Source organism: Grammomys surdaster, unplaced genomic scaffold, assembly GCF_004785775.1.
Source record: "Grammomys surdaster isolate TR1022 unplaced genomic scaffold, NIH_TR_1.0 239, whole genome shotgun sequence".
Taxonomy (NCBI): domain Eukaryota; kingdom Metazoa; phylum Chordata; class Mammalia; order Rodentia; family Muridae; genus Grammomys; species Grammomys surdaster.
This window is the reverse complement of record NW_021604684.1, coordinates 9,703,355-9,714,231: the sequence shown is the minus strand read 5'-3', so window position 1 is coordinate 9,714,231 and position 10,877 is coordinate 9,703,355. Positions and strand designations below refer to the sequence as shown.

At 48.9% G+C, this 10,877-nt stretch overlaps 1 protein-coding gene across 4 annotated transcripts in view; it reads right to left on the bottom strand.

Annotated features, from left to right (window-relative positions):
* Positions 1-2,073: 2,073 nt before the first annotated feature.
* Positions 2,074-10,877, bottom strand: part of Arhgef37 (Rho guanine nucleotide exchange factor 37) — a 61,659-nt gene continuing 52,855 nt past the window's right edge. The window contains exon 14 of one of the 4 annotated variants that reach the window (XM_028774259.1): positions 2,074-2,348. The gene's annotated coding sequence lies outside the window, so the exon portion shown is untranslated. Of the gene's footprint in view, positions 2,349-5,701; positions 5,751-6,305; positions 6,833-10,877 lie in introns of those variants that run through there. The other 3 variants (XM_028774261.1, XM_028774257.1, XM_028774262.1) reach the window with 3 other exon arrangements.

Here is a 10,877-nt window from a genome sequence, read left to right as displayed (position 1 = left end):
GAGGAGGAGGAGGAGGAGGAGGAGGAGGAGGAGAAGGAGAAGAAGAAGAAGAAGAAGAAGAAGAAGAAGAAGAAGAAGAGAAAGAAGAAGAAGAAGAAGAAGAAGAAGAAGAAGAAGAAGAAGAAGAAGAAGAAGAAGAAGAAGAAGAAGAGGAAGAAACATGTCTGCTGGGCAGTCATGGCATATGCCTTTGATCCCAGCACTTGGGAAGCAGAGGCAGGTGGATCTCTGTGAGTTTGAAGGCAGCATGGTCAACAGAGTGAGTTCCAGGACAGCCAGGGCTACACAGTGAAACCCTGTCTCGAAAACCCAAAACCAAAATGAAGGAGGAGGAGAAAGAGGAGGGTGAGGAGGAAGAGGAAGAAGAAGAGGAGGAGGAGGAGGAGGTCTGTGTGAAGAGGAGGATGCCTGTCCCTTTCCTATGGGCAGCCTGTGGCCATTTGAGAAGAACAGATCTGCTTGATTCTCCTTGTGAGCTGCATTAGGTTTTCCCCACACTCTCATCCCCCCAGTTAAATCTAAGCAGACCCTGGTCTTCAAATATTCTCAGCAATGCAGGACTCACCCTACTCTCCTTCTGGCAGTGTTCCTGGAGGATGGGTCCTGCTGCAGGCCAAAAATCCAGCTTTATCAGCAGCTCTGGAAACATTAATGGATTCCTTGGGGGCAGCGGAGAGCCTGTTTAGCGAGTCCTGGGCTCACCTGGCCTCAGGAAAGCCGACGTCTCAATGCTCTCAAAGATCAGGTGGCCCATATAAGGGTTGTTCGACTCTCACCATGCCTCACTTTCTCACCTTATCACTCATCACACCCCTCACACATCCATGTCCCCGCCACACCAGAGCATCATCAAAGCCACATGCTGTATCAGTTGTCTTTTAGTTACAAGGACCAGGCGCCAAGGCAGGTGGAGCAGCAGAGACTCGTGACTCATCCGGCTGGAGTTTTCCCGGCATCGGACTCTGCCAGACCCCGTAGCTTGGGGCCTCTCTGTCAATACCTAGACCAGCTTTCTTGTGAGAAGTTTCTAGAAAACTCCAAGCTCAAACATTGCTGCTTGTGAAAATGAAACTCTCACTTAAGGCTCTGAGCCCAAGGCCTAGGACACAGCTTCACAGAAGGAACAGACCAGGTATGTTGTCCATCATAATCTAAGTTGTGTGGAAGATGTGATTAGATAGGCCTAATCTCACGGCCCAGGCAATCCTTCCTTATAGAAGACCCCCCCATAAGAGTTTTGGGTCCCCAGAGGGTCTAGGTTTCTTACACCATGGGCTTGAGAGTGGAGGAGTGTGGGTGCCCAGAGGGCAGTGTGGATCCTCTAATCAGAAGCAGGAAAACAAGACACAATTAACAACAGCATATGCCCACCACAGTATTGGTCCTCTGGGCAACCTACTGACCCGGTGTGAATCCAACAGGAAGTGAGCTATGTAAGTACTCAGAAAGAATGCCCCGCAGTGTCTGAGGTCAAGGTTTCTGCAGGTTGCCTTATGGATAGTATTGGAGGGCTGGAAAGATGGGAGCCTCAGGAGGCATTTGAACTCTGACAGTTGACCTTCTTTCAAGACCTACGGCTACCGAAGGGAGAATAACAGAGAGCACCTATGTGGCTTTATAGCAAGTTGTTGTTACAAGTGCTGGAGTCAGCTGAGAGAGCGGCTGTTTGGGCTCAGGGTTCTTGAGGTGTCAGTCTCTGATCAACTGGCTTTGTTGCTTTGTGTCTATGATGACATATCATGGCAGGGGCAAATGCCACAGGAAGTAAAAGAGAGAAGGGGAGGGGACTGGGGTCACATAGTCTTCTTGAAGGCCTCTCCCCGATAACCCAAGAATGTCTGACTAGTTTCCTCCGTCTTCCTTCATCTCCCAATAGTCCTGTCAAAACATGGGCCACAGAATCCTTTGCTCTTCCTAGGAAATTTTCAATATGTGTAAACCAAGTAAACACCTATGGAATCCCACCCACTAAGGCAACACCCCAGAAAAATGGAGGAGAGCCTTACGGCAGGCATTCTCCAGCCATGCTGGTCCTCTTCCTTCTTGGAGGGACCTGCTTTGCTTACGTATTTGTTTTGTTTTAGACTTTTTATTATTACTGTGTTTATTTACATGTATGGGTGGATGAGCAAGTGGATACACAACCATGTGTCACACCCAGTTTGTGTGTGGAAGTCAGAGGCCCACCTACGGGAATTGCCTCTCTCCTTCTGTCATATGGGTTGCAGGGATCAAACACAGGTTCTCAAACTTGGTGGCAAGCCCCCTTACCTACTGAGCCATCTCACTGGCCCCTCTTCAAGTGTTTAAATCAGCCTCCAGCCTGGAGCAAAACTTTTCAGGATTTTCTGAAAAAAAAAATTTTTTTTTTAAATAGACAAGATTCTCAGCTCTATCTTAAAGGGCTCACAATTGCATAGATCTGAGAGGACAGTGAACTGGGCTGAAGTAAAAACAGCCACAAAACAAACAAAAAATGAAAAGAAGTGTTTGTCAAGCTGAAGGTAAAGCTAGATCCAACCCTCTCATAGCATGCAGCATGTCTCTGGGTGTCTGTCAGCAGCCCTACCCCTCCCCCATCTCGATTCACTGCTTCTGTGTTAGCTCTCCCTTCTCAAATGGCTGTTTCAAGCTGACAACAACCAGCCTAGGATAGGACCTCTGAAGGAGGAGGGGATCTCTCTCTCTCTCTCTCTCTCTCTCTCTCTCTCTCTCTCTCCCTCCCTCCCTCCCTCCCTCCCTCCCTCCCTCCCTCTTTCTCTCTCCCTCTCTCTCATTCTCCAGCTCTGACTCATCCTGGGGCCTCCTGTTGTAGTGTGCCTCTGGCCCTGGGCTGTCTGTCACCTTCCTTTTGATTGGCCATGTTTAGGACATGCTTGTCCCTTCCAGTTTCAGGAGACCAGTCAGGATCTCCCCTGAAACCACGTGGATGATGTCAGGATGGGTAGGAATGCCTCCCTAAGGAAACAGGGAAGCTCTCCTCAAAGAAGAAGTAAATGGGCACTAAGCAAGCAAGTAAAAAAAAAAAAATGCTACTGGACTCACAATATGTATTTCATCGCCAGTTAATTCTGATCCATGGGTAAGAGGGAGTTGGGACATATTACTGCCATGGAATCTCTTTTTTCCAAAATAAACTCCATAGGAATGAATAAACTGAATAGACCCCAGAATGGACTCTATTATGCTAGGAAGAGAACTTGGGGGTCTCCCATAACCTCCCAAGGCACTTCATGTTCCCTTCATCTCCTCTTGCAAGCCTCTGGGGTTGGTCCCTTTGGCTGTCACCCTGCTTAAGAAGCCCATAACAGTGGAGTGAAGAAGGACAGAAGCAGCGGACGACTGGCTTAGAGCACCGCAGACACTTGCGTTGGATGCTTCTGGCTTTGGAAGCCTCGGCTGGCCGCTGGCCAAATAACGTTGCAGGCTTTGCAGAGCACTGGGCCCAGGGACTGCGTGGGCACTGATGACGCTCTAGTCTGCCAGTGATGGAGGGGATGTCAGGAGTGCTGCATCTGCCGGAGCACAAGGAGATGCTACAGGGACGGGCTGGCTGGGGAGACTTGGTGGAGGATGAAGTCAATTTCACACTTTATTAGTCAGCTCAGGGCCAATTGAGGCCGTCCCGAAATGAGGCTGATGCCACAGCTCTTGCTCACCCCTTGCTAGCAAGAAAGGCCTCTGTGGCCTGAAAGTCTTCTTAATGAAGGGGCAGTAGTATTTCCACTCAAGACCCTGCCCCCCAATAGTTAACCATGAACTTGGGATGCCTCTTATTCTGCAAGAGGATGTTGAGGCAGGGAGTACCCCCACAGCCAAGAGTAAACAGATGAGGCAGGGTTGGGGCTTGGGACATATACTCCATTCATTCATTCATTCATTCATTCATTCATTCCTCCATTGGATGTAACGAATGTGTTTGGGAGCCTACTATGTGCAGCTCGGTGCTAAATGTAAATGCTGATGGTAAGGAGCCGTAATGGGAGAAATCTCACTAGTGTCCTTGTTCATTTACTCAGCAGCATTTCACCGAGCAGCTGCCACACATCAGACATGGTACCAGGCACCGGGCTGCAGCCTGAGCAGACAGACAAAGCCCCAGGCCATGCGGAGCTAGCTCAGAAAAAATTCACTACAAAAGGAGAAGACCCCCATAAACACACACATAGGAAGAGTGCCTAAGCAAAGCAAGGAAGGCTTCTTGGAGGAGGTAACAGTTACCAAGATTTGAAAGATGCTTAAAGTAGGGAAGCAAGAATACAGGTGCTCCACTCTGAAGCAAGGGTGTGCAGTGAAGAAAGCTGAGACAGCAGTGCAGATGATTTTGCTCAGCTAAAGAGCGCTGTTCACAGAGGGGATGCCAGCAGGAGCCAGAGCATGCAGCCATGGTCAAGAGCCCTAAAAGGAGTGGTAGTAAAGCCTGCATATCTGAGGCAGACCTGGTGGGTCTGAAGACTAGAAGGTAGGCAGAATGACCCAAAAGTGGGAAATAGACACAGGCCATGAGGGATCCAACGTAAGTCCTCGTAAAACCTGAACTTAGAGTGTGGGGAAAGAAAAGGTAGGTGCTTTGATGCTCTGTTACAGTTAAGAGCTCTTTAAGAGCACAGTGGACAGACTGGGGCTGGAGTCATGAAGGTGTGTTCAAATCCTGCATTAACCCTAACTACTAGATGGCCTTCAACACGTCCTGGCCTCTAGGACTGCTTCACAGTTTGGAACTTTTCATACTCATCATACGGGATGGAAATGCATTGAAAACTGTGGAGACCCATAGGTACAGGACATGGGGATGCCAGAGAAGATACTGGTAAGAGGTCAAAGGTCAGTCCACAGAAGAAGCCATTCATGTGATTGATTGCCCTACTCCTTCAACCCATCAAAGCCGACACAAGCATACACCACAGTTGGGATCCCAGCTCTGGTCCTCTCTTCATGGCCTTCTGGTGATTTCTGGTTTGTGCCTCAGTTTTCTCATCTTTAAAAGGGGAGCTAGCAATCCCTGCATGACACTGACGTCTTGGAGATTGAGATGTGTGTGAGGCTCTCAGCGCAATGCTTGTGCATGGTAGATGTTAAATAATGATCATCAGTTACAATGATCAGTACTCCCTCACGACATTCTCACCCATCGGTGCCTGTTAATATTTAAAAGATTACAGACAGACAGACACACGGACGGACGGACAGACAGACAGACAGACAGACAAGAGTCAAACTCTCCAAGTCTAGCTACTTTTATCATCAGCTCAATTTGCATAAGAGGAAGTCAAGGCTCAAAAGCGGTAAAGAACTTATCCTAAAGTCATGCAGCGGGTTAGGAGAAAGATTTGACGTGTGGTCCAGCTCTAAACCCACATGCCATCCTACATCCTAAGGCTCTGGTGCCCAAGCTCATAGTGGAGCCAGTCTTTCTGCTGAGGCTACTTCACCAACTGCCATGCAGACCTCCTTGGTTAAAGCAGTGATGAGAGCATAGAGCAGCCAAGAGGCCTGACAGTGGTCTGGCTCCTGAGGCTGAGTCCTAGCTCTGCTGCTTAGCCTCTCTGTCACCTTGCTGTGCTATTTAAAGTCCCCAATCCGTAGTTCTTCCTCCAGAGGACATGTGATAGCAGCATCCCGAGCATCACTGTGACGTAACAGCATAAATGAGTTTGTGCATCCGAGCCACTTGGCTCAGCACCTGGGACACACTAATGCCCAAGAAATTATGGAGATTGTTTTTAAGCAATAAGACAGCTTATTAATACCTGAAAAACAAACCACAGGAAAGTCAGGGCTTGAAACGCTAAGGAGACACTTAGAAGACGTCAGAGTCTAACAGTGACTCTGCTTTCCCTCCCGTCCTCTCTCCTTCTTGTCTCTTGGCAACTTCTTTCCCTTGGGTACATGTGCCCAAGACATGGCCCCACACGGCTTGAGTAGGGTTGCCATTTAAATTTCAAGGTGCCTAGTTAGATTCAAGTGTCAGATAAATGGTGGATAATTTTTTAGTTAAACCCTATATGCCCAATTATTTGAATTTGGCACTGAATAAGAGATATGTTCCTATTTTCAGGGACCCATCTTCTAACAGAGAACCCACACAACAAACAAATGGCAAATCTGATAGAAAATAAAACCAGTCTGTTCTGTATTGATACATTGGTACATTGGTAGGGATGGTGGGGCATCTGGACTGAGTGATAATCTGGCTGCCAAATACCTACTACTTTTCCTATCCCTGGAGAAAGTGCCCCAAGGTCATAGTATCTCCCACTCCCACTGCTCCTTCAGCCAGCTGTGCCATTTTATGTGTGAGGGAAAGGGATAGTCAGTGCAAGGGTCCTGGGTCAAAACTGGACTTAGAGTGACCAAGGCCACATACAGGTGAGCAAGAAGAGGATAGTACAGAGGGCTGATGCTGTGGGCGGGGCCTGTCAAGCTGATATCATGGGCGGGGCTTGTTATGCTGATTGTGTGGGCGGGGCTTGTGATGCCTGTGGAGCAGGAGAACCTTCCCGTGTACAGCCTTCTGGTTCAGAAAACAACATTTGGATTTTTTTCCCGTTTAAACAGAAGAGAAGCAGTGTTTAATTCACTTTTTTAAAGAAATCAATCTGGTGACTCCGAGGACTGGGTTGTAGGTGAAGAATGAGGGCGTCAGGAGGCCACTACGGATGTCCAGGCAGGAGATGTTGAAGAAAGTAGTGGAGAGGGAGCAGGTGGAAGGGGTATGGAATGCCTCTGAGGTTTTGAAGATCCAGTCAAAAGGACCCACTGAAGGATTGAGTAGAGATCTGAGACGGGAAAAATCAGGGCGGTGTCCCTGGTTTTCAACATGGACAATTTCCTGAGGAGAAGACTGTGTAACTTGGGGGTCCTGGTGTGGGAGAGGCATTTGAGGGGTGGGGTCGAGACATGGTTTCTCTGTGTAGTCCTGGAACTCATTCTATAGACCGGGCTGGCCGGGAGAGGCATTTTTAAATGTGGTAACTTTCAGAGGACTAAAGAAGTATGGCACCCTCTGGGTGGAGAAAGTAAGGGAATCATAAATCAGTATTCAGAGGCCTATTTCAAGACGTTATGGAAAATATCTTTACAATATGAGCTACAGAGATAAATCCGGATACAGTGATTTTGACTGTGGTTCTCATGAGGATGGGGGTGAGGGGGGGCATGCACATGGCCCTGAAGGGATGTGTCACACCGTGGAACCTCTAGCCTAGAGGATGAGGCAAGGAGTATATGAGGGGCAAGATTTTTAAAAGTGAAATACAAACATTAAGAAATTTGGAAAAAAAAATAAACCAGAGCTCAAAAAAGTGGGCAAAAAGACTCTCTCTTTCTACAGCACCATCTTCCACAACATCTTCCTTAACAGCAAAATTCCCTACAATGCACTGTCAGCAGCTGGAGGGAGCCCTTCAAAGGCAGAAATAATCCAAGATGGCTGACAAGAATCCACAGAGCGTTTGAGGACAGGACACACTTACTTCCCAGAGGAACGACCTTGGCCTCTGGAGACTTCCACTTGCTTTCAGTTTTGAAAGCGCTCATGCAGTGCTGGGGCATTTCAGCATAGCTGAGTAAGGGATCAGGAACGGGGCCATCAGGTGCTGAGGTTAGTTTGAAACACAGTGCAGCGTCCTGAGCCTGTGCAGCTTCGAGGGGAACCTGAGGAGGACTTGGTGCCCAGAATCAAATCTACATTAAGTCCTATGCGTAGAAGACACGCTGTTCAGTGCCACTATGTTGTGTTCTGTCTCAACACCTCAGCAACCCCGTGACTTACCCGCAAAGAGGAAAGTGAGGTTTTTAAAAGAGATTAAGTAACTTGTTTCAAAGAGGTTACCCAGCCCACAACTGTGGGTCAAGACTTGAACACAAGCGTCTTGCAGAGAAAGAAAATCTGGCTCCTAAGACCATTGCTCCCTTGGCTCTAAAAACCAACCTGTCCCCAGATGCAACGGTTTGAGGGCAGCTCCAGGCTGGTCTCCAGGGCTCAGTACAAAGTCCCTTGCCCCAATAGCAGGACTCAGCCTGGTATCCCACTCTCTTTGTTATTTTGTCTTTTTTCTTCCAGAGCTGAGGATCAAACTCAGGACCTTGTGCTAGCTAGGCAAGCGCTCTACCACTGAGCTAAATCCCCAACCCCTGGTATCCCATTCTCTCAACGTTATGGCAGTGTCCCTTTATACTTGAGCTGTGGCCCAAAGCCTGGAGCCTTGCTGCCCATTCTATAACCTGGTTCTGACCTCTGTCTTGTTTGGACACCACAGGATGGTTGTCCCCAAGTGTCCCCTTGCAGCTATGCCTGTTGGACACCTGCTGCTCCCCGTCCCTGGGGAGGGTGCCCGAGGGTCACAGTGTCCTCCCACTCTCCCTCTTGTCTCCTGACCCAACACTTCTAGCTCTGGCAAGTAGATCTGTATCTCTGGGCTTGGCCCTGCCTCAGGGGAGAGGCCCAGGGCTCCGTCCCAATGCTTGTCTCTTGGAGTGCCTACAGAGAATGAACTCCACTGTGGCTGACTGCCATTGTGGCTGTTGAGGTTTGTTTGTTTGATTGTTTGTTTTTTGTTTGTTTGTTTGTTTTTAAGATCATTGCTCTTCAGAGCTTTCTGTGTGACAAAACTTGGGATAATCACATAAACTGAATTCCTTCATGTAACCTCCCCACAGCCCTGTGAGTGAAGAGGAAATGCTACAGGTAGGGCTACTAACATGCTGGTCTGTTCTAACACTCCATTGATGGGCTCAGGAACTAGAGACCCTAGAACCAAGACAAGCTGCCTTTTCTCTGGCCCAAAACTGCCCTGATTCCTTTCTCACAGACCTGGGGCCCCCCGGTGTCCCTAAGACACTATAGCTCCAGAATCATGTCCCTCCTGTCCCCTTTCTTCAGAGCTTGGCCACACCCACAGTCCTGGCTTGACACCATGGCCCTTGGGTCCTCTCATTAAGTATCTGCTCTGAGCCCTGCTATAATAGCCTCAGAGGCCAAGATGGGACCAGCTCAGCAGATTCCCTCTGCCGTTACTCAGCTCTCCATGGCTGAAGACACATCAGCAGCTCCAGATGAAGAGGGACAATGCTCCCTTGGCGCTGGACAGAGCCGGTGAAGGTCCCCAGTGTACCTCATAGGAGGGACTAACTGCAAGTAGTTGAAAACCCAGCCTTGCCTTGAACCTGAGCTTCTGTGATATATCAGGCTAAGCGGAAACCAGAAACCACGCTATTGTCTCTTTCAGTCAGGAGGAATTATAATATAGGCAGTGGATTTTACAGGGGAAAGACACACTCCAGAGATCAGCAAGCACATGGCATTTGAATACCTAGACTGAGGAAGAGAAGAGATCTAGAGCCACCCAACAAACATAGCCTGTTCATGTGCCTGTTCAGCACAACTAGGGACCACAGGTAGGACCACAAAGAAGACCACCCTCTAGCAGACAGAGAAATGGGGGGGGGGGGGCGGGATACCTCGGCTCCTCCCACTGGCCAGGGCTTCCCATGGATCTAGTTGACCAGCTAAGCCGAGGATAAAAGAGCCTTAGAAATGGTTCCTACAGTACACATCTGCCAGGGCAGCAAACAAGGAAGGCAGGAGCCGGCTGCTCAACAAGCATGGCTGCAGATTTGTGTTTCCTCTGCCTGAGCCACCAGGGAGTAGGGGATGGCCCCAGCCTGCAGCCACTGTGAAGAGCTCAGGCTCCACTCAGATTCCAAGGAGACTCAGATCCCAGAGGACTCATGACAGGCACAGAGATAAGGGCTTCTAACCAGGGGTGTGGCCAGATGTCCTTACCATGTCACATACAGGGAGGCAGACAGGCCTTGAAACCCTTCCAAATTCCCTACAGCTCTCCTCAAGCTCCCCATAACAATGACACTTATGTCACTGAGCATAGAGGAGCCAAGGGCTGGGCCAGGGGATGTATCAGTATGTCGTTTCACTTGCTTAGAGAATCTTGGTGACTAGTTCTCCGCAGTCCTCGCTGGTAAGACAGAAGCGAGCTCAGCAGCAATGATAACCATCAGAAGAATGACTCTAAGGGAAACCATGCTCCCCAGAGATCCAAGGGAGAGAAACCAATGTCCAGTGAAGTTGAGACGCAAAACTATTTCTTCAGAGAAGATTCTCTAGCAAGAGGAGCAAAGGTGGGCCTGCTGTAGACCACATGAAGATTTCCGTAGGAAAAGGGGACAAGGCTGGGCATGGTGGTGCATGTCTGGAATCTCAGTGCTGCAGGGGCTAAGGAGGGAAAAGTATCGGCCAGCCTGGATGACAACAAAACCAAACCAAGCGAGCATAATAAAAGCCAAGCAAAACCCCTGGCTTCTGGCTTCTCATGAAGTCTCTAGTCTGATGCCACTGTGTCACTCTGATGTGGCAGCAGTTGGCTTGGAGCCAGGAAGCTGCAAGCCCTTTAGATGTGGTGTTCAGACTCCAATCCAAATGCAGCCCCCACTCTTCCCCAGTGCGGTGGTTCTCAACCTTTCAAGTCTGTGACCCTTTCGTACAGTTCCTCATGCAGTGGTGACCCCCAACCATTAAATTATTTTCATTGCTACTTCATAACTGTAATTTTGCTACTGTTACGAATTGCAGTCTAAGTATCTGTTTTCCGATGGTCTTAGGCAACCCCTGTGAATCGGTGACTCATAGGTTGAGAATCATAGCCCTGCTTAATGTTCCTCTCCTAGCCTTTCTCTCTCAGCTTCACTGGTCCAGTCAGATGCATAGGCATTTCAGTTTGCTTCCTCAAACCCTCCGTGGCTGAATGGAAGAGCCCTGCTGCCCCCTGGTGGTCACAATTCACAAAGTACCTCCATTTTATTTTACGTGTGTGTGTGTGTGTGTGTGTGTGTGTGTGTGTGTGTGTGTGTGTGTGTGT